General features: G+C 42.2%; 1 protein-coding gene across 7 annotated transcripts in view; it reads right to left on the reverse strand.

Annotated features, from left to right (window-relative positions):
- Window positions 1–24,260, reverse strand: part of FGFR1 (fibroblast growth factor receptor 1) — a 566,249-nt gene that overhangs the window by 39,083 nt on the left and 502,906 nt on the right. The window lies entirely within an intron of this gene.

Here is a 24,260-nt window from a genome sequence, read left to right on the forward strand (position 1 = left end):
CGGGTGAAGTGCGACATCAGCCGAAGCCGGACCCGGACTTTGGAATCCGGCCGACCGAAGGGCTGCCTGACGACAGGACAACCCAGTTGTTATGACTGCAGATGCATCCATGAAGGACATCTTTTCCATTTGTCAGCATAAGATTTTCTAGTACTAGGCCTTCTTGCCTCCAAAATGACATCCATCACAGGTTTGCTGAGGGATGCTAAGGGAGAATTTAGGTGATTAGCCACACTGCAAGATTCAACGTTTGGAGCAGAGTGTGCAGAATTTGGTTGTTCTGTTGAGACAGTACGTAAGGTGTCTGAGGTAGGTGCCATGGTGGAAGGTGTGACACATTGCACAGGAGTGGGTACCAGTGCTGGCAAGGCCAGTCTGAGCAATCAAAATCATTTTTGGTTTGTCCTGTTTGACTTTTAGTAGAACTTTGGAGGGCAGAAGCAGGGGGGGGGGAAGCATAGACTGATAGGTTTTTCCAGCTGAATGATAGAGCATCCACTTTCCTGGCTCTTTTGTGATGAGTTCTTGTGCAGAATTTGACAAACTGATAGATTTTTGCCTCACCCCAGAACTATGTCTGGACTCCCCCATTTGCATGTCAACATGTTGAAAATCCATGGTTCCAGTTTCCATTTGTGTGGGTCCATGAGATTTCTGCTTAGTTCATCTGCCAGAGTATTCAGCTTTCCTGGCAGGAATTGAGCTTGTAGTTGTATATGATAGGTCAAGGCCGTGTTCCACAATGCCATGGCTAGTCTGCAAAGGGGGTAGTTGTGTGTACCCCCCTGCTTGTTTATGTACCACATACCTGTGGTGTTGTCTATCATTAATTGTCCTGGATGAAGGTAGTCCTTGAAGGCGGTCAGTGCATTCTGTACAGCTAGCATCTCTTTTTGATTGATATGAAGGTGCATTTGATTTGTGCTCCATTTGCCCTGAATGCACTTCCCTGCCAGATGAGCCCTCCAAGCACACTCTGATGCGTCTGTAGTTAGGATTTGGGCGGCAGGGGGTGGAGTGAATGGCAGTCCCCTGTTTTGGTGGTAGGCCTCTGCCCACCATAAAAACTCTAGTTGCAGGCAAGGTATGATAGGAATCATTGTTTCTAGGCTGTGACAATGTTGACTCCATAAACTTTTTAAGTACCACTGAAGTATCCTCATATGCAGTCTTGCATATGGAATTAGAAGAATGCAGGAGGCCGTGAACCCCAAGGCTTGCAGAATTTGTCTTGCAGATAGCATGTTTTTTGTGGCCACCTGTTTGAAGTAAGTTACCAAATGAATTTGCTTTTCTGGCAGTTGCATTCAAGTTTGCACCCAGGAATGTAATTTTTTGAGAGGGTACCAGTTGTGATTTCTTTTCGTTTATGGTGTACCCTAGACAAGTTAGAACCCTTTTTACAACTGCCAGATGTTTTAGAAGAATGTCCCTGTTTTCTGCCTGAATTAGACAATCGTCCAGGTATGGATATATTTGAATATTTCTTTGTTTGTAAAATGCAATTACTGGAGCCAGGCACTTTGTGAAGACCCTGGACACAGCAGGTAAGCCAAAGGGCAGTGCAGAGAACTGGTAATGCAAGTAGCCTGCTTTGAAGCGGAGGTATCTTCTGCAAGATCCCCTGATTGTGATATGCAGCCTCTTTTAATTCAACCAGGCATCTTTGCCTAGCATAGGAAGTAACTGCTGAAGTGTCAGCATCTTAAATTTTGGAATGTCCAGAAATGTGTAGACAAGTCCAGAATTGGACACCATTATTTGTCTTTTCTTGGTACTAGGAAAAGTCTTGAATAGAAACCTTGTCCCCCGTTTCCTCTTCTGGTACTGGTTGAATAGCCCCCATGTTCATGAGGGACAGCACTTGTTTCTGGGCCTCTGCCCACTGATTTGGGGGCAGGTCTGGCCATCCGTTTGGGATTGTCAACGTGTGGAAATGAAATCTGCATCCCTGGGATACTATATTTAAAATCCATTTGTCCTGGGTTATAAGTTGCCAGTTTCTTGCATTAAGTGCCAGTTTTCTCCCCAAAGGGGCGGCTAAAAGGCAAGTGCTTGGTAAGTGTAAAGGGAAGTCATTGAGACCGTTTACCATAGGGAGTTGCCTTGTTGTTTCCAGATCTGGAGGAGGCGGCACCCCATTGTTTTGTTCTAAAAGTCCTTTGTGACTGAAACCTGGATCCTTTGGAATGCCTGGGTTTGACTTGAGTGGCTCTCAAAGGAACTGGAAAGGACCAGTTCTTAGTAGGCCAGTGCCTTCTAAATCTTGGAGGTTGCACTTGTAAGAAATCTTTCACAGTTTGCATAGATTTAGCTTTATCTTCCATCTTTTTTAAAACTTCTTCAGCCTTATTACCAAAGAGACGATCCTGCTGCAAAGGAGCATCCAACAATTTTGCTTTAACATCATCAGGCAGAGTTTGCTCTTTGAGCCAAGCATGCCTTCTTAGCACAGACCGAGTTACCGCAGCCCTGCAAGAGGCCTCCAAAGAATCAAAACCACATTGCAAAGTATGCTTTCCAACTTGTTCAGCTGAATGCAATAAGTCCTGTAAATCTTCATTTTCCACACAGTCAGAAATTATCATTTTCTGTTTAAGCAGTCCCATGATATGCTGTTGATATTTAAGCATATGAAATTGACAGTTTAAAGCCCTGATTGCCAAGGTTGCAGAAGTGTAAACCTTCTTACCCCATATATCCAGCGCCCTGGAATCTATCAGAAGGGGGTAGGATTTTTAGCAGTAGAGGCCTTAATGCCCTTGGGACCCTGAGAAATGGTTTCAGGGTCTGCAATAGGATTTGTGGGAGTCAGGAACCCTGTAGTATCTGTCTGGCTTATAAAGAGACGGAGGCAGAGAATCAGGAGCCATACTAGATTCTGAAAAATCATCAACAATGTCTAGAACAGGAGGTATAGACAAAGGCCTATGCTGAGAAGGAAGAAGAAAATCCCTAAGTCTCTTTTTAGATTCAGAGAAGTCCTGGCTTTCCCAGTGGAAATGTTCCCTTAAGGTATGTAAAGTTTCTCCAAAAGAAACATCCTCAGGGGGAGAAGCAGAAGGAATGTAATCTTCTGCAGCAAAGTCCTCATAAGTAGGTATAGACAAATCCTGTTCATTAGAAGAATCAGAAGAAATAGAATCCTGTTCAGAAGATTCATAATCAAGGTCTTGCCTAGGCCTCTTAGAAGGTGGGGGTTGGCTAGGTGGGGGTTGGCTACCCCTGATCAGAGTAATTAAATCTTCAGCCATTTTGATTTTTTAGGCACTGAGGCCTGCTCATGTGGCCCAGGCGTCGGTTTTTTGGACAGATTTAGATTTTGGCCTTAGTTTTAGTTTTGAAGTTTTACGGTCTAATATATAAATCTGTAGGCCTGAAAACACCCTCAGAAGCTGGTGCCTGCACAGCGGCTCCAGGCCCATCTAAGGTAGAGACATCCGCGGATTCCATAATTGAAGCATCTCACGGCATACCGAACTCCGAATGGGTCGCAGTAGAGGCCTGCAAATCAGAAGTAGCATCACTGAGTACCAGTGAACTGGCGACTGACTTAGAAGCGTAGTCAGTTTTGGACCTCGATGGCCTGTCTTTCTTTGCATTTTTTTAGGTATTCCGGTAGTCGGATTGCTAACCGATGATATTTTTGGATAATTAAAACGTGAGCCAAAAAATTTAGAGGCAAAAATATACAGACGTTTTATAATGCGTTGATTAAATTTAGCACAAAACCAACAGCAAGGTACATTGTGGTCAGGGCCTAGGCAAGGAATACAGTACAAATGAAAACTCTTATGAGGTATTTGCTTCCCACAAGTAATACAATTATTAACTTTTACTGACATCGGTAAGGAGCACGAAAAAGTTTCCCCAATGGGGTACTTAGCTTTTTAGTTGAAGACTTCAGTTCTGAAACTCGAAAAAGAAAATTTCAGGAGTCGGCCAACCGGCACTTGCGAACTGCTTCTGGCACCGCACGGCAAGAAAGACGGATGTAATGACGTGGGTTGCATGTTTTATCCCCCTGACGTCATGGAAGAAGGGACAGCAACCGACACAGGACCCAAGACTTTGTTAATCAGGCCGACTGAGGGCAACCTGCCAGCAGATTACCCAAATGTAATGACTGAAACAGTGAAACACGAAGAACATCTGTACGTTGAGAGAGTTCCCTGGCTGTTCATTTTAAACAGTTTCGTGACGGTGATGCAACTCTGATAAAAAGGCTGTATTTTAGAACAGATAAAATTACCTTTAGGTGATCTGGTCCGACTTACAGCTAAATATGGGACTTTAGCACCAAGAGGTTTGAACAATGAATGTAATTTGAAATATGTTATTAACTAATTAATGGTTTAATTGACTGTTTTGTTTTACTGAGTTATACATATGTTGATTTGTAATTGTATGGTACTCCTTGAAGGCAGTTTTGCCGAGGCGCTAGAGATATTAAAAGTTTTCTGCATATTATCCTGCGTCTGTGGTGGCTGTCGTTATACATTTGAGCTGTGAACTGTGGTGCAAGATGTATTTTGAATCCTGTCTGGGGCCCGAGAGAGTAGTAACCTTTTACATTTATTTTTACTTATGTAAATAGAAGTAGAGTGCAATGTATAAGCAACACTAAAATCTTATCTTCACACAACTGCAAATAAAACTACAAGATGAAGGTCCCAGAATAAATTGTCTGCATCAACGGCATTCAGTCTAAATATTCACAGATGAAACAAATGTCTATTTCTAGAAACTTAACATATATTAAAGACATACAAATAGCAGACTCTTCAGCACAAATTCATCTTTATAAAGGCAGCATGAGTTACAACTCAAGGTCTTAAACTGTACTTTGTAAATCACAATAAATTCAGTAACTGTTAAAGTTTAATGTTTTGTAAACAGCTTACATCTCAACTCCCCAAGCTATACAATTACTGTCAGTAGTTCATCCATGAACTTTAACACCAGACTAAACAGCTCCGTGTTGCTTGATTGTTGAGATGTTTAGAGAAATGTGAAAATTAGAACTATATAAATTAGTACATGAACAACATTTAATACATCTCAAGCTGCACTAGGACAGACTAAGTATCAAAGCATTGATGCCCATCGTGTGAGGTTTAAGGTAAAATCTTTCAACATCTTGTATCTAGCATGGTTTTGCAAATATGAATGGACATTATTATAATGATCCTAGAGAAATGCCTGGAAGCATTACGACGACTTGAATTTAGAAGCATTCTTGACCTAGGGTGAGTAGTGTTGTTTCAATCAACTGCACATTGAAAGAACATACAGGAAGTGCTACAACCTAATGGTAAACAATATACAGACCACCAAGTTTTCAGTTTGCGTAACCAGGCACTTAAGTGTTAGAAGAATGGCTAGAGGATATATTACAATGTACACTGAAAACATGACAGCCAGAGGAGGAAGCGACAACAACAGTTAAAACCAGCAGGTGGACTATTTGTGTTTCCATGGAGTAATTCCTTAATGGTATTGAAAATATAACAGCACATCTAATGCACCCTGAAGCATTCAAACCATTAAAGCCAAGTATCCAAAGTGATTCCCTTTTTAGGCACAGTACATCAGCACATACTTTTTTCCCCACGTTTTGCAAACAAAGCCTTGACAGAGAAAAAGACTGCTGGGAAATGTTGGAGTCAACAGCTAGTATGAAACTGAAGGCATAAGCCTGGTACACAGTCATAAATGATGGACTCAAGGAACTCCGTCTGGTGCAACAGATTCTGCCTACTGTCAGACAGGACATTAGGATACATGCAGCAATAAGACATGCTGACAGCTGGATGGCAAATGCAGCAATACAGATAACAGATCTTGGGCAAGACCACCACTGTTGGACTGAATCCAGTACTGCACCCCCAGCTCAAAAAAAAAAAAAAGAATGGATAATATCGCAATGTTAGTGGGTGGTCTTCTGGACAGATCTGATCTAAAGAGAAGCATACCCCAAAGCTCTGTGCCTTAACTGTCCTATTTCTTGATAACTATTACTCCAAATTTACATTTAATCATGTTTAAAGCCATACTCCTGCTCAACTGTTCACTGGACAGCAATGAAAAAGGACTCACAATGTATAATTTATTGCAGTGCAAATTTTACACTGCATGTGAGAAGCAAACATTGCAACTGTCCAGAATTTCAGACTGTCCAAACTTTTGCCTTTTATTTTGGGCCTGCTCCTTGTAAAATTAGTTTTCTGCCAAATCACAGAGGACTAGTCACTAAATAATGACAGACATTGAATTTCAAACTTTATATCCTTCAGAAAATGCATGCCAATATAAAATCCGTTACTCTGGCAACTTTTTCAGTTTGAGAGAAATATTAGAAATACATCCTTTATTTTGTCCTTTTTGTGCGTCAACTATTTTTACATTTTGTCTAGAATTCTTAAGCAAAGAAATTAAGAGGTAAGGCCACTTTCAAACTGGATAATATGGAAGCAAGAATGGTTACAAGGTAAAGTAAACATCCCTATTATGAATGTTAAAACTAAAAGGTCCTACAAAGGATGTCAGCTAATCAAATCTCAAGTTAGAAATCTGGGAAAATGTAATACAAAGTTGGGAAATGGAATAGCAAACATGGGCCTTCTGACTGACTTTTGCATGAATATTAGGCAAAATTCATTACTGACATCCAAAATATTTTACATGTTCGATTACCCAGTACACCAAATGTTGACAAGAATGTGCAAAGCTAGACCAAAATTCACAAGATAGTTTGATACACTAGTTACTGGCAAACAAGAAATGCAGTATTAGCTACAATAGTCAAGATATTCTTGGGATGACTCGGTGCTAGCCTAAACTTTACCCCACACCTAGCACGCATGCATACATACATACACACACACACTTCTATCAAAACTCAGAAGGGAAGGTATCACTGCAAATGGTGTGAATAATAACTAAAGACATTTTTGCTATAATGTACTACTGTATCAAAGGCATTTGCTTGTGTACATTTATACTTCACATGTGAATGCATGCTGCTGAAAGGCAATGGATAAGGTTTTCCACATCTGTACTTGATACAATTGCTCTTAGTCCTGCAGCTGAAGTTCTTTAATCTGTATTATTCGCTGACAGAATAATTTTTCCCCTTGTAAAATCTTTTGTCACATTTTTATTCTGCATTTTGAACTACACTGTGCAATTCTTTTTTTAAGCACAGTCCCTTCCAATTACCCTTAAAAAGGGCCACAAGCTCACTGAAAGTTAGTCGGTAAACAAACAGAAACAAATAAAATTGAAGTCTTAAAGAAAAAAAAAATAAGCAATACAAGTTGCAGATAATATGCAAAATACCTGTTAGTCTTACAGCAGGGACTTATGCATAGAAATCAGATGACAGAAATGTTCAGCAGAAGGCTTGAGCCCACAACTCTGCAAAAGTATGGTGAAGCTACAGGACAACTCAAGTACAAGTAACACAATGAAAGGCATTGCAGCCACTCGATACTCAGAATAAATACAGGCTACAAGTGCGCAAGTCAAAATGTTACACTGAAGACCTTAGCCAATGAGGCAGACCTTGTCGGCCCTTATATGCAGCTGTTGATTGTTATAAACCAGTTTGTTTAGCTACCAAGGGACAGGTGCATTAATTTCCTCCTCCAGTCCTTCACAGGAATTTGGTGATTTTCACTTGAACTGCTTCTATGAAGCATGTGGATTCACTCTGTTCTATAATAAATTGATAAATCACAGAAAACAGGCAGATCAATATGAAGGAAACTGTGTGAGAGACAGCACTAGAAGTAAAAGCAATTTTTTTTTTATAGCTACACTGTTCTGTCTTGAGGTTGGAGCAATTTGCCAATGAAAAGTAACAAAACCATAAAAGCAGCAAAATCTCCGGGAGGTGGACTCGAGTTTTACTGTGATACCTTCAGTTGCTGCCCCTTCCCTTTTTCCTTACAGCAAAGCTATAAATATTTCAACACCAACCAGGTGGGTAAGATGGAATGAATCCCAGTCAACTTATTTTTTATTTTTCAATAAAACCCTACATTTTTAATGACAGTATGCAAATTCTCTGCCAGGAAATGCTTACAAATTTAGCTACTGAGAGTAATGAACAAAATGCTGCAACTTGTACTTTCTTAGTCACTGAGCGAAGCATAACTTGATTTGAAACTGTGCACCCTGCTCTTTCATAATTTTTTATAATTTCCTGAAGGGATTATCGGTCTCCACGGTAGAAGGAACAATTCAAATGACATGTCTATTCATCGCGGTCTAAAGCCTACTTGTCTTTTTTGAATCTGTTAAGACCACCTAGAATTGAACAGATTTCAGGCATGTGACTTCCTTCAAGCTTTCCATATGAAAAAGGGAAAATCATACCAAAAATGTTCCTATCTCCTTATTCCCAATATGTTTAATTACTCCTCCCTTTCCACGATGCAGTAAATCCAATCTTAAATTAAATTAAATCTACAGAACAAAGTTCAAACCACTTCCATTAACAATTTAATAAGACATGCTTAAATCACTAACCATGTAACACTTGTTTTCAAACATACTTTCATTTTCCCAGCAGACCTCCCCGCCACCATCTTCTGAAGTTTTTAAAAAGACTGCAACTAATCATGTAAAGAATAGTTGCGTAAAAATCTTACCATAACCATTGATGTCCTTATCTTCACTGCTGCAGTATTCATAACCTGAGGGATCTCCTGCTAGAGGGGGGCCAGACGTTGACCAGTATACAAAAGTCTTATACTACTCAAGGGTACACAGTACGTCGCTCATAGGCTGCAGTCAGACGCAAGCATAAAAGCGACGTATGCACGCACCATCCACATAACTGAATGCCCCAGGATGAATGCCAGAGAAGAGATTTGCAAGGTTAGAACATCCAAACAAAACTGACCAGGGGGGAAGGAGGGAGGGATAGAATACTGCAGCAGTGAAGAGAAGGACATTACACAACTATTCTATGACCTTCTATTCACTTGCTGCAGCATTCCTACCCCAAGCAAGAGTGCCAAAGCTCAAGGAAGGAAGGGAGGAGGAAGGAGCAGACCACCTCTCAATGAAGCCATGTAAAATGGCTTTAGCAAATCTGTCTCTGGATCGGGAGATGCCATCCAGTTAGCAATGTTTGGTAAAGGTATGAATAGAAGACCAGGTGGCTGCTTCAAGGATGGCACTGCTATCCATGCCCCTGAAGAATGCCTTGGAGGAAGACGCAGCTCTGGGAGAATGGGCCTTAACAGGTGAAGAGAGGCTCTTCCATAAAACATGTGACAAAGGGGAAACAGTCTTAGAAATTTTTATTTTCATTTATTTTACATTTGTTGACCGGGCTAGTCTGGCTGGATACATGTCCATTTTCAGCAGAGGCCCGAGGAGAAAAGCTCCACTATAAACTAAGTACATTCCAATTACATAAAAATTGACTATTCTAAGATATAGCTAAAATCAGAGAATACAAAAACAGAGGATTGAAAGGATAATTTCAAAGAGAATCAAGTTTACAATATGCAGTTAATTAAATATCAAACTGTGCAAAATGTACATACTTAAAAACTCAACAGTAGAAGGAACAGAACTAATGTAGTGCAGAGATGAAAAAGAGTAGAGGAGAAACAGAGTAAGAGAACCAGGTTAGTCAGGTGTACTGCAGGAACAAAGCCAATGATTTTGGAAGTACCGTTTAATTTTCTGTTTGAAAAGTGGCAGGGATGTAGTCAGAGTTATGTCATAAGGTAAGAGATTCCAACTTCTACCTATTGTGTTACTGAATAGGGAATCACCTGCTGTGTTGTTTGCCTTTATAGATTTTGTCATGAGTTTACTAGATGAGCGAAGTGAGTTAAGATTGTTGTAAGGGATTAGAAGTTGTGAGAGTATAGGGGTATTGTCAAGAAGTCCAAGAAGAAATCCAAGAAGAAATAGTCTGCTTGGAAACAGGTGAAAGCGCACAAATAGCGGGTTAGATTTTCAGATAGCTTTAGTCTTGTCCAGATAAAATACAAGTTGTCCATGTACATGTAAGGAGTGCAGTACCTTCTCACTGTGGTTTTGGGGAGAAAAGTTGGGTAATTGAAAGGACTGGTTAAGAGAACTCATTAACCACTTTTGGCATAAAAAAAAAGGATCTGTTCTCAGGGATATCCTGCCCTAATGAAAGGCCAAGATGTGGAGGGAAGCCATAAGAGCTTGCAGCAACAACACCCTTCTAGCTGAAGTCAAGGCCACTAATAAAACAGTTTTCCAAGAAAAATGTTTTAGGGAGGCCAGAGATGCAAGCTCAAAAGGGGGCAGGCTCAAATTTTCTAAAACAAAATCAGGGTCCCAAGGAGAAGGAATAGGTTTCCTGAGAAGCCCAATGTAAAGGACGTCAAAGCGTTTCATCTCAAATCTGGATGTTAGAGGGGGAGATAAGAGGCAGACAAGCAGAAATAGCTGGCTGACGTGTGCTTGGACAGAAGATAAGCCAAGACAGTAGAGAGCAATTCACACAAACAACAGAACCACTGGGATTCCCACCGTCAGTGGATCTTGGTTCTTAGAGGCACCAGAGTGAAAATCTTTTCCATTTGGAAACGCAAGACTTTCTAGTATCGGATCTTCTGGCCTCAAGCAAAACCCTGAGCACATCCTCGGAGAATAGCTGTCTGAAAGGAATTGGAAACCTATCACCCACAGTGTCAGCTGTAGCATCGACAGGTGTGGATGCATCAGGGATACTTTGTTTTGCGTGACAATGTCCACTCTGTGGGGGTAACTTGTGGTGTTGGCCCTTGGCTAAACACAGAAGGGGGAAATCAGTGCAGTCTTAGCCAAAAGGGAGTCACTAGCAAGATTTTTGGTTGGTCCTGTTGAATCTTTAACAGAACTTTTGTGATTAGAGGAAGAGGATGGAAGTTGTACAGAAACATCGCCTTCCAAGAAAAGGAGAGTATCTACTTTCCAAACCAGAGGACTTGGGACTCTGACAAAATTTTGCAAGTTGTCTGTTCAGGAGGGAGGCAAGTCTACTTGAGGAATACCCCCCATTGGTTGGCTATGTCCAGAACAAATCACCGTGAAGGGACTTAAAGAGAGAAGCTGCTGCTGGACCAAATAGGGCTGAATGGTGCATCCATTTATTTAGATTTGAAGTCATCCTGGAGGGACTGTAACCTAAGCCAAGAAAATCTTCTGAGAACTGAAACAGTAGCAGCTGCCCTGGCACAAGCTTCCCCTGCATCATAGCTGCATTTAATGGAGTCTCTTGCCATTTGGGAGGAAGCTCACATGATAGAGGGCCAAGGCTTTTCCTTCAGAATCTGGAAGATCTGAAATGGTGACTGATGACAGAGATAAAAGCTCTAAGGAGTACTTGGTCAAGTGTCTGACAATAGATGGCCCTGAAAGCCAAGGTGGCTGAAGTACAGGCCGTTTTCCCAGTCTCTCAAGGGTTCTACTCTTTGTCTGATAGGGGAAGGGTGGTAGAAGGAAGCATCCTAGATGGTTCATCTGTAGTTACAGAAATGACTAGGACCCCTGGTTTCTGCAGCAGGACACCTAAAGAGGAATTTACAATCCTCAAGGACCTTGTAGATGTGGTCCAGCTTCTTGGGAGGCAGGGCCTGTGGAATCTGGGATTTTGTAATCATTATGAAAAGCATCCATTAATGCAGGATGCACTGGTGGAAAGGTAGAGGGGATAAGCGAATCAACTTGAAGATATCTTTTTTGGACATCAGAAGTTTGGAAGGTGTCCCACTTAAAGTGCTCTCCCATTTTTAGAAGAGTTCCACCAAATGAAATCTCTTCATAGGGGAATCTGCACCAACTGACTCCCCCCTCAAGGGAAACATTCCTGAGAGGGCATTTGTACTGAGTAATATAAGGATTCCTCTTCATCAGAGGAAAAGTCATCAGAAGAATTACTGTCCTCAATCCTTTTCTGAGAAGGAAGGGGAGCAGAAGTAGCAGCAGGCAGAGAAGGTGGTGGCTTGAGTGCCACGAAAGCCTGAAACAAGTTTTGGGAAAAGGCCTGCCAATCTGTATGGGACTTTAGCAGGAGACAATATTTTTTATTTCCTCCTCCTCCTTGGTAGGAGAAGCAATCTTATGCAACGTTGGAGAACAGGATGAAGGCCTACATTCAAAAGTGTCTGACTCAATTTCTTCACTCACTAGAGTTCATGGTACCCCCCTAGAGCCTTCCGTAATAACGAGCCTAGGTTCCCCCATGACATCCTGATCATACCTCTGTTCTACCTCCAAAGACATGCTCATGGCCCAAGTCAATGCAGCCTCAGAACTGGGCATGTGGTGAATCCGTGCTTGAAGTCGGACTTGCCTCAAAGGTTTCTTGGCCTTGTGCTTCACTGTCTCAGTGGCTGACCACGAGGTACCTTCCATACGGTTAGCTAACAAATTTAAGCCATTGGTTCTCTAAACAGAACACAGGAGTAGTCTAAGGGTCTTTGGTACGAAGGACTGGCAAACGCTACAGGACTTACGGTCGTGGCTAGGCCCTAAGCAGAAAAGACACTGTAGATGGCTGCCCTTATGTGGAATTTTTCTTCCACAATGGCACCTGCCCTTCTTGGATGACATAACCAAAACAGTAGTAAAAAGGAAATTTTCCCCAACAGGGCACTTATCTGGAAAATGCTGAAGCCACAATCACTGAAATGATCAGACCGACATAATGGTGTTCTGAATGGTGCTAGAGAATTTCTGAGGACGGTACATGCGTACGTTGCTTTTACGGCCTATGTCAGACTGCAGCCTGTGTGCGACGTCCTGCATAGCCCTGAGTAGTACAAGACTTCTGTACACTGGTTAATGTCGGGTCACCTTCTGGCGGCAGATCCCTCAGGTTATGAATATTGCAGCAAGTGAACAGAAGGACACCTTGCCATACTGGCTAAGCCTCAACTACATATACATACGAGGATACATGCAAAACAGCCTCTCACAGGTCAGTGTCCATGATCTGCCTCTCCAACAGTGTTGTGCAGTGACACAACCAAGTCAAGCTGAATATGTGCTCATTCCTTATGGTGCTACTCTACCTTGGTGGTCTTCCAGCCTTCTTTTATGAAGCAGACAGAGGAGAGGCTGGTTAAGCAGGACAAGCAGCATATCTAACAGAAGGAAAATGGACAGAATTAATGGATCAATCCTTGCATGCTATCAACTCTACCTTTTGACAATGAGTGCTATTTGTCCTTGGTTCTTTACTACGACTCAAAAGATCTCAAGTTTCTTTCCTAGTCAACACAAGTGAAAGGGTTTGTTCCTCCTCTGGGGTCACCTGCACACATCTCAACTGTCCAGAATTTCACAATGTCCAGATTTTTGTTCTGTTCCACATAAAATTTCTGATTTTCTGTCAAATCACAGAGAAAGAATAGTTGTGTAAAATCTTACCATAACCATAGATGTCCTTCTCTTCTACATTGCAGTATTCATAACATGAGGGATTCCCTGACTAGGTGGCCCAAACATCCGGCCAGTATACTAAAGACTTAAGCTACAGCTAGGTACTTGCGATGTTGCATACAGAACAGCAGACGTCTGCACGTACCATCCTCAGAACTGATTGCCCCAGTAAGAACATCAGTCCAAGGATAAGAGGCAACTAGGTAATATCCAAAGAAGAGCATGAACCAAGGGGGAAGGAGGGTGGGATACAATACTGCAACATGGAAGAGAAGAACATCTATGGTTATGGTAAGATTTTACACAGCTATTCTATGTCCTTCTATTCTCATGTTGCAGTATTCATAAGAGGAGGGAGAATACCATAGCTCACGAGTGGGAAAGGGGGTAGGAGCACATGAAGTCTCCACAAAGCCAGGCAGAACTGCCCTGGCAAATCCTGCTCTGGAGATCTAGTCCAGCTTGTAGTGTTTAGTAAATGTATGGACAGAGGACCAAGTAGCTGCATCCAGGATGGAAGGAGTGTCCAGACCTTTAAAGGCGGCTCCAGAGGAATCTACTGCTCTAGTGGAATGGGCCTTAAGAGGAGGAAAGTTTTTCCCTGAGAGACATAGCAAAAATAAATTACTCTAGAGATCCAAGATGAAATAGTCCATTTAGAAACAGGTTTTCCCAGTGTCCTGGGGTGAAAAGAAACAATTCAAATGACATGTCTATTCATCACGGTCTAAAGCCTACTTGTCTTTTTTTAATCTGTTAAGACCACCTAGAATTGAACAGATTTCAGGCATGACACTTCCTTCAATCTTTCCATATGAAAAAGGGAAAATCATACCAAAAATGTTCCTATCTCCTTATTCCCAATATGTTTCATTACTCCTCCCTTTCCACGATGCAGTAAATCCAATCTTAAATTAAATCTACAGAACAAAGTTCAAACCACTTCCATTAACAATTTAATAAGACATGCTTAAATCACTAACCATGTAACACTTGTTTTCAAACATACTTTCATTTTCCCAGCAGACCTCCCCGCCACCATCTTCTGAAGTTTTTAAAAAGACTGCAACTAATCATGTAAAGAATAGTTGTGTAAAAATCTTACCATAACCATTGATGTCCTTATCTTCACTGCTGCAGTATTCATAACCTGAGGGATCTCCTGCTAGAGGGGGGCCAGATGTTGACCAGTATACTTTCTAATAGATTCTACTTGAATAAGACCAAATTCAAGTTGTCTTTGTACATCCAAGGTGTCCAGCACCCTTTCACTGGAGTTTTGAGAAGGGAAAAAGATGGGCAAGTGAAAAGACTGGTTAAGGGACAAGTCACTGACCACTTTTGGCATGAAGGAAGGGTTGGTATGAAGAGACACTATTCTTGTGGAAAATCAAAAAAGGCTTTGAAGAAATTAAAGCCTGGGGTTCAGAAACTCTCCTAGCAGAAGTAATGGCCATCAATAAAACAGTCTTCCAAGTGCAAAAGTTTATAGGAAAGCTGAGGCTGCAGGCTCAAAAGGGAGTCTGAGTCAGTTTTTCTAAAAAAAAAATGTAGGTCCTAGGGAGGAGGAACAGACTTCCTAGGAGGTCTGATGTGAAGGATTCCTTTTAAGTAAAGCTTAACCTCTAATCTAGAAGCTAATGGGGGAGATAAAGGCAGACATATAGAAATGGCTAGTAAATGGGCTTTAACTGAAGAATATGCCAATCCAGTCTTGAGCAACTCACACAAAAAGGACTAGGAAATATCCACTGAAAATGGATCTGGTCTCTTATTAAGACACCAGCTGGAGAACCTCTTCCACTTGGACAAATAGGATCTCCTTTTATCAGGTTTCCTGGCCTCCTGTAGGACTAGAATCAAGTCCTCTGGGAAAAGGTGCCTGAAAGGAATCAGAAGTCTATTACCCACAAAGTCAGATTCAGTTTCGCTAAATGTGGGTGAAAGATTCCTTGCCTTGGGTAAGCAGATCTACCCTGTGAGGTAACTTGTGACGACTGCCCTTGGCTAACTGCAGAAGAGAGAACCAATGCTTTCTTGGCCACAAGGGGGTCACCAACAAGGACTTCTGGTTTGTCCTTCTGAACATCCCCTTCCGTGAGAATGATAGGGTGTCCACCTTCGAAGGCAGAAGGTGTAGGACACTGGCACAAAACTTTGGAAGTTGTCTGTTCATAGGGGAGGCAGAGATCTATTTCAGGCATACTACACTGCTGGAGAATGACCAGAAACACATTCCTGTAGATCATCCATTCATGGGCTTGTGTCATGGATCTGCTTAGTGTCTGCCAGAACATTTTGAGCTGAGGGGAATATAAACAGCTGTCAAAGTTACCCTTGCTTAAAGAGCAAATCTCCCAGGCTTGGACGGCTAATCTGCGAGGAGATGAGAAATTATTCCCAGTCTGTTCATATACCATAGAACTGTGGTGCTGTCTGAACAGTTCCAAAGAACCTGGTAAAAGAGATGACCTAAAGGCTTGAAGGGCCTGAATCAGAGCCCTCACCTCTGATACTGATGTGTTGCTTCCTTATGGAAGGAGACCACAGGCTTTGGACAGTTAGGTTCCCCAGTGTTGCTCCCCACCACAGATCTGAAGCTATCTGTGAACATTTCTTGAACTGGATGAGGTGGCTGAAGGGGAAGTCATGGCTTCTGAGATATTTGCTGAATCCATCAATACAACTTCTTTAGACAGGGTAGAAGTGGAAGGACAAACTCTAGAGGATGAGCATGCTGGAACAGTGTGTTTTCAGGTACCACTGGAACTTTCGCATGTGAAGTCTGGCTAGGGGTAGCATTGGTATAACCAAAGCCATGAACCCTAGCATCCTAAGGAATTCCCTGGCAGTCAGAAAGTCAAAGGAAGCAACTTTTGGAAGTATGCAGGAATTGTATATTTCACAAAGGCAGAAAAGCCATCATAAGATCTGTCCTTATCCTGCAACCCAGGAAAACCTGGTCCTGGGAAGGAGACCGGAGAACTTGCTGTAGCTGATGGCAAATCCCAGGCTGAGGAGCAAAGAGATGGTGGTTTGAAGGTTCTATTGTGAAGTGTCTGGATGTTCTGCTTGAATGAGTACATTGTCCAGGTAAGGGTAGAGATTCCTTGGAGTCTGCAAAAGGCAATGACAGAAGCCAAACACTCTGAATACCCTTGGGGCCATAGAGTGTTTCAAAGGACAAAGCACAGAAATGAAAATGAGAAAAGGCAACAGATTTCTGAATAGAGGGTGGATGGGGATGTGGAAGTATGCATCCTTAATGTCTAAGGAAACCAGGTAAGCCTGAGACAGAGAGGGCACATAGTTTGCAGAGTGAGCATCCTGAAAGTGGGTACTTGAAAGAACAGACTGTGCTGGGCCAAGTATAAAAATGATCTCAAAGAATCATCTTGCCTGGGAACAAAACATCCTAGAGTAGAACCCTTTTCCTCTTTCCAAGGAGGGAACCTTTTGTATGGTCCTCCCTTATGACAGCAAGTCTTGAATGACCTGAGGGAAAAGGTGAAACTGGTCCCTTGGGGGTTGTGGGATCCCCAAGAAGGGAGGAGTGGTTGTCCAAGTCAAAGTAGCATTTTCAGACAACAGACAGGACCCATTTATCTGTGGTAATGCTTGTCCATTTGGAAAGGAAATGAGAAAGGTGCTGAGAGAGGGATTTCGGAGAGAGTGGCCAGGCAGTCAGACAACCTGGCTTGTCCGGAAAGGGAGAGGCCTTTTGAGCAGATGATGAAAAAGACATAGAAGTCTGCCTGCATATGCCCTTCTTGTGTTGTTGGGAAGGAGCATACGTCTTTTTCCTTACAAAATTAGGCTCAGAAGGGTAGTTCATATGGCATTTAGGAACTGAGGAGGCCATATTGTTTCAGTTCCTGGAGTTCTTTTCCTTTCTTTTGAAGGGATTTGAACAGGCCTGCAGCATTAATACCAAATAGGGAGCTATTGTCCAGAGGTACATCCATAAGTTTTGCCTTGACTTCCTCAGGCAAAGGCTGCAATCTCAGCCAAGAATACCTCCTGAGGACAGAACCAGATGATGCTGACTTTGCAGATGCCTCAGCTGCATCACAGCAACTTTTTTATGGAATGCCTGGTAACCTGAAAGGAAACTGCCAAGGAGGAAGACAGCTGGGATTTGATTGCAGAATCTGGGAGATCTGACAACAATTTAGAGGCCTGGCAAAGTAGGGCCAGAACATACTTAAGCATGTGTCTGATAATTAATGGCTCTAAAAGCCAGGGTAAAGGAGGTGTAGACCTTTCTCCCAATTCTCTCCATCATTTTATTGTCCTTATCTGAGGTCGGTGGAATGCAGTAATTTAGAGGGTTTATCAGCAGAGAGAGATCACAGCAGGATCTGCAAGCGGGTTTTTGCACAGATAGTTGTTCTCAGGGACTTTACGAAACTTGTCTGGCCTTTTTGGAGCAGCAGGTTGCGAGTCATGGTTTTTGGAAGCTGCAAGAAAGGCAACATGAAAAACTGGCAGAACAGGTGAGATGGCTGAAGGGGCAGGAGAGACCATTTGTAAGAGGTCATAGTACATCTTTTGTACTTCTGAAACCTGGGAGCTTTCCCACTTGAAAAGTTCCCCTCATTCTGGAGATAGCTTCTCCAAATGTAATATCCTCTTCAGGAGAATCTCCACTGCTGGAATCAATTTCGGGGAGGCATAACCCAGAGGAGAGACTATATGGGTAGAGTAGAACTGGGACTCCTCTGAAGAATCATCTTCTTCAGAGGCTTCTTGTTCAACAGTAGTACTCTTGAATGGAGGGGAAATGGGAGATGCTGGAATAGGAGGTTGTAAACTGGAAGGCATTCAAAATTCCTTGAGAGAAAGTTTGCCATAATGAGGAAAGATCATGTGCGAGAGAGACACATGCTGTTTCCTTTTGAGAAGAATGCCTACCCTAGGCTAGGACTGAAGGGCAACATAGGCCTAGGCTTTGGCCCAAACACTGTCAAAGCCTCAATGGAATGGGCAGGAGAGGTACTGCGAGGAATGTCTGAAGGAGTGAGCCGTGGTTCCCCCTTACTGTCCATAGCATACGTCTGCAACACCTCGGCGGACATGCTGTAAGAACCCTCCCTAGTGGCTGCTAAATCAATACCTGCTGAAGGATGATGACCAGACACCATACGTACCTACGGGCCTTCACCAGCCTCAAGAGGGACATCATGGATCAGAGGTGCAGCCGAAGATTCAGGCCTTATCTTTTTCTTTGGGGGCTTACCCCACGGACCTGGAATACCTTCCACACTTAGGACTAGTCCCTTTAATCCCTGGCTTTCAAGGTAAGTGCATACAGACAACTACCGAGTGTTTTAGGAACAAATGCCTGACAAATGGCACAGGCCTTGTAGTCGTGATCAGAACCCAAACAGAAAAGACATTGGTTGTGGTTGTCTGTGTAAAAATCTGTCTTCCACAGTGGCACTTGACCTTCTTGGATGACATTAACCTCTTACAAGCATGCAGTAACAAAAGTGCAACAAAGGTTTTTCCCCAACAGGGCACTTTTCTGAATCTAGAAAACTTTCAACAATCAGACGAATGGTAGAAGCTGTGGTTCAGACTGACTGCAGAGATGTTCTGAGGATGGCAAGTGCAGACATCACTTTTATGGCCGATGTCAGTTGTTCTATGTGCAATGTCACACGTACCTAGCAGTAGCTTAAGTTTTTGGTATACTAGCTGGACGTTCAGGTTGCTAGGTGGGGAATCCTTCATGTTATATATAGATATATAGATATATATATATATATATATATATACACACACACACACACACACACACACACACACACACACACACACACACACACACTGCCACATAAGAATAGGACATTTGCAGTAACCAAATGACAAAATTTCAGACTTCAAACCCTCCATAAAATGCATACTAATGCAAAACCTGTCATTCTAACATTCTAAGTTTATAAAACCTATATTTAAAAATCTGTCCCTTTACCGTCGTGCCCCCACCCCCAAACGCCTATACACAAACACACACTTACACTTTCTGGCTTTGTCCAGACTTCTTGAGCAGTGAAGATGAGAGAGACGGTCACCTGCATATTTGCTCAAGACAAGTGTGAAGTACCTGATTTTACAGGCACACCAAGTGTTGTACTTTCCTCAGAATGAAGTTTCCTAAAATGACAAACATCTGCAAAATTCATCTTACTGTGCATTACCCCAAACAGGTCTGTGCATGGCTAATATCGCAAACTTTAAACTGCTTCATGGTACAGATGCTTGCCAATATATGTTAAACCAGCATGTAAATCTTCGACTAATCCTGCTGCAAAGTGAGGGGGATGTGTTTAGGTTACAAAGCAAGCAAACTGCAGGGCGAAGGGCAGATGTGAAAGATCAGAAAACACCAACAATGTACAGTGCTATCAGGCTTGTGCAAGACAAATGTTGAACTATACCATGTACGTTGGCTCATGAAATGTTTAAAGTACTTAAATAAAAGCAGTCTGTCTCAAGGAGTATTATTTGCAGTCACTGGACAGAAGGGAAAAGACCAAGTCCTCCATAAACAGCACTTGGCTGAGATGCACTTTCAGCAAGAGAGATAAATCAGCTGGAGAAGAAACTGCAGGTAGAGAGTTTCAAACATATTTTGATTGCTTAGAAAGGCAAATGTGGGGGATTAGGTGCACCTTCACCTATGTTTCTTAAAACCTCTGATACTGCCCAGCTAAGTTACAAGAGAAATAAAGCCCCAATGCTGAGCAGCTTTCGAAAAACAGTGGGTCAGTCACTGGAAGAGCTAAGGAGGTGGGAGGAGTGAGCGTCAATTGCTGACTTGCCCATCCTAGGCTGGGAGAAGTGAGATGGTGGGTCCAATTTAGGCTAACCTGCTCTTGTGCAAGTGGTGGCCTGCAAGTCACCACTGGCCATGGGACTGGGCAAATAAGTGTTTTCGGCAATCTTAAGCCAGTGAGAGCAGCCTTCATGGGCATGTGTGTGGAAGAAGGCACAGGATGCTTCAGGGGTAATCCTGGTGCATATGCAACTATTAGGAACGAGATGAGAGACAAAAACACTCTGACTGCCATTATGTCAAAGATGGCACAAGCACTGCCATGGCTACCTGCATGACAACCCCAGGCCCACTCTTGGCAGAAAGTGGAAGGGGTGATGGTTGGAAAGAAAGCAAGGAAGAAGTGCACAAAAGAATCAGCAATGCAGGCATTACTCCCTTTCTGCTGTTTTAACTTCAATACTCTTCCTTAGTGTTTAAAAGGCAGGCAAGACTTGCAAAGACTTTCAAGCCGGGGTATTTCTTACTGGGGATATGTGATGAAACCTGGACCTTTCCATGTCCAAATGTCACTAAAGTGAAATCCGTGAAAACAGACTAATGCCAAGCCAAATGAAAGTTCATTTCAGGACAAATATTTTTAACTATTTCTGAAGTTGCAGTTAACATACCTGAAGGCAACAGTTTTATTTAGTACCATTCATCTGTCAGCCTCTGGCAGAGAAGATAATGTACATAAAGCTTTACTGGGACTCATCTGGGCAGATTCTCCTTAGTGAAGCACAGTATCAAGCTGGCGATCAAATGCTTTTTTTTTCTTTTGGTTATGCACATAAGTGCATCTCCTGCTTACTCAAAATTAGACAAAGGACAATGACATGTACTCCATTTTAAAGAGGAAATGGTGTGCATGTAAATGAATGCCCCTCCAGTAATCCAGAATAGTACTCCCTATATTTTTTTCCATCTACAGTCTACACCCAAGTCAAGGTCTCAGGGGAGCTGCAGCCTACCTCAGCACTCTGTGGGGGCAAAGCAGGGAAACTATACCTGAAGAGGATATCATCCCATTACAGGATAAATACACACATGCATATGTTCATAGAAAATCTGGAAGATGACATCTACTTAAGGGTGGGGGGAATCAAGTCCTGTTCTCTATAAAGAAGCATGATCACTGTTCAGGAAGAAATGGGACTTTTTACAGAATCTGTCTACATCAAAAAGTCTACTGAAAAAATGTAGCTGTAAGCTCACTGAATCTGTAGGCTTGTAGTCTGCAATTTTAATACTAGATATATGAAGACTGTTTAGTTGGGATATATGAAAATGCGAACAAATTTGGTATATGGATAGTGTTAGGCAAAAAAAAAAAAGTTTGTTTTGACTGCTTGAGTGCTCTCTAGATGATGGGTCTTGCCAATGCAGAATCAGTTTGATGTCCGTCAACTGACAAGTATGCTTTTGTCTGTGTGTGTGTGTGTGTGTGTGTGTGTGTGTGTGTGTGTGTGTGTGTGTGTGCGCCTCCATGGTCTTGTCTGTCTCTTGTGAACACAAGGTGTTGCTAAGACAATTTCAAGAAATGAAATACTGGGTATGATGGCTGCTTTTGTTGTGTTACACAAATAACTACAGGGGGTACGAAAACATGGCTCCTCGACACTTACTGTGTATACACTTTTCATTTTTCCAAAACATGTCAAGAAAGGAAGGATTTGTGTGATGAGTTGGGGTACATGAGATGACGTGTGTATTTTCATCTAAAATGCTTCTGGGGAATGTGTTCTAAGTAATACTGCTCGTCAGTCAGTCATAATATGGCATTTTATCAAGTGAGATTAAATGCAAAGTAGTAAAACTGCCCCTAGCTACACAGTATCAAGTCTCATCCCAAATATTCACCTCTGAGCAAAGTACAACATTCCTAATATTCTTGTAATTCAGCACCTTTGTTCTTACGGGTTTCTGTTAAAGTCTGCCTGGCTGCAGTTCATCTGAAAAGCAAATTCTTAAGAATCAAAGTCAATGAGGCACTTACTGCCCCCTTCAAACATGAAGTCCTGGTACCTAAAGGTACTGTAATCAGTCTCAACTCTACCTTGTTGTCTCTGTCCCATATGATGAAGAAAATTTTAAAAATTACTTTTGTATGTCTTTGTTCTTTCTACTTAACACACAACATCCCAGTATACACCCATCCAGTGAAGGGAAGAGCACAGTGGTAGAGAATGAAATTCCCTCCTTAGGAAACTTATGTGAAAGAACAAGGAAAATTTTGGAACATGGAATTTTCACCAGAAATGATGTTTTTCAAGTTGAGCATTCTGTGGTCTTTAATACAGGAAAGTGATCATTGTTAGTGCAAAATACATAAAATATCCTAAAGGGAAGTAGGCCAGCAGTTATAGACAAAAAAGTGCCCTATATAAAGGCCTTGTTCTGCATAACCTCTCTCAATAACGGATATCTATGGCAAGGGAAAATGCATACAAAAAGCCTTATTTGCAGGGTATACAGAAAATACCACCACTACTAGGTTTTTTTTTAAGCAGGGATATGTACAGCAGGCATTTGTAAACTGGTGTTTTATGGGAAGGCAAACATGTCTGCCTGTGTGGTGTCCTAAAATAACGTGAACCTGTGAAAGGCTTCTGGATTCTACCTCTGGTCATGAGGATTGGGTGGAGCTCTGCTCAGGTGATCTGCCAAGGCACTCTCCAACAAGATGATGTTGCAGGCATGGAGATTCATGTTCTAATTTGAGACTAGAGCACCCAGTCTATTGTGGCTAGCCTCTAGTGAGGTTAGGAAACTCATGGCCCATTTGTTAATTCATGCCCCCCAATCTGTTGGCGTACCAAATCACAATGGCATTGCCCATGACAAGGGTGAGAACTCCAGACTGCAAGACAAGAATGAAGAAGTTAGCAGCATAAATACTGGCCGTTTTACACTGATGTATCTGACCTTGTATTGCTACTGCTCCAGGTGCCTTGGAATGCTGGGGCACTCGGGTATGCTCTCAAGAGATGGAACATAGTCGCAGATGTCCAGGATCAGGATTGGCTCCTCCTAGAGGCCCACAAATGGCATCAATGGACTATCTATTACTTCAGCCACCCACCATCTTAATGAGAGGAATCACCCTCTCCACAAACTGTAGGTGTTGGCAGAGACTTCTGAAGCACCACTGGAGTCCCCTTGTATAAAAACTCTCCAAGAGGGCCACCAGAATAGAACTTGGTATGAACCTCAGAGGCTTCAGGATGTTTTCATTAAGAATGTCACATGGACAACCAGAGAAAAGAAAATACCAGAGTACTACATTAGCCTGAAAGTGTCTGTCTAGAATGGCCCTTAGAAGGTGGTTCATTTCAAACAGGAGGATGGACTTCTATTTCCAAATATGATGACCAATGTACTGCATTGGTTTAATACTTTGGTCAGCTCTTCTTGGCTTTTGCAAGACTCCAACAACCAGGGTAAGGATGGGTGTGAATGTTGCACACAAAGGGGGTTAGAAAAAACAGCGCCAAAGGGCAAGTTGGTGGAAGTCGAAAAATCTCGTCCCTGACTCTCAGCATGGAACTTTTTCTATTGCCACTGAAGTAAACTTTAAGGGTCTTGCCACAGTTATTTCATCGGGTTTAATGGGAGGCACTGCCAAGAAAGGTGGAATGGACTTGAACTTGGTTTTTGCACCTCATACTTGGCAGTTCCCGCCATGGTCATTTGGAAATGGTCTATTTTGACACAGGCTGTCCCTCCTACCTTCACAAGAACAATGGATCTGAAGATCTGAAAAACTTAGTTCTGCCAAAATTTTAATCATAATCACTTTGAGGCCATCCAGGGTATGAAGTATCCTTTCTCCCTCATTTTTAAATCCAGGGGAAAAAACAGGAAGATGGATAGTTTAGCTCAAAGAAAACTGATACCATTTAGGCATAAAAGAAGAATTAGTTCTCAAAGAAAACCTGGTCCCTGTGGAAAATGAGATGGGGATGACGCGCCAATTTACATACCCTTCCTGAAGAGCTGAAAACAATCA

The sequence above is a fragment of the Protopterus annectens genome, chromosome 9.part0, assembly GCF_019279795.1.
Source record: "Protopterus annectens isolate FY-2018-M chromosome 9.part0, PAN1.0, whole genome shotgun sequence".
Classification (NCBI taxonomy): domain Eukaryota; kingdom Metazoa; phylum Chordata; order Ceratodontiformes; family Protopteridae; genus Protopterus; species Protopterus annectens.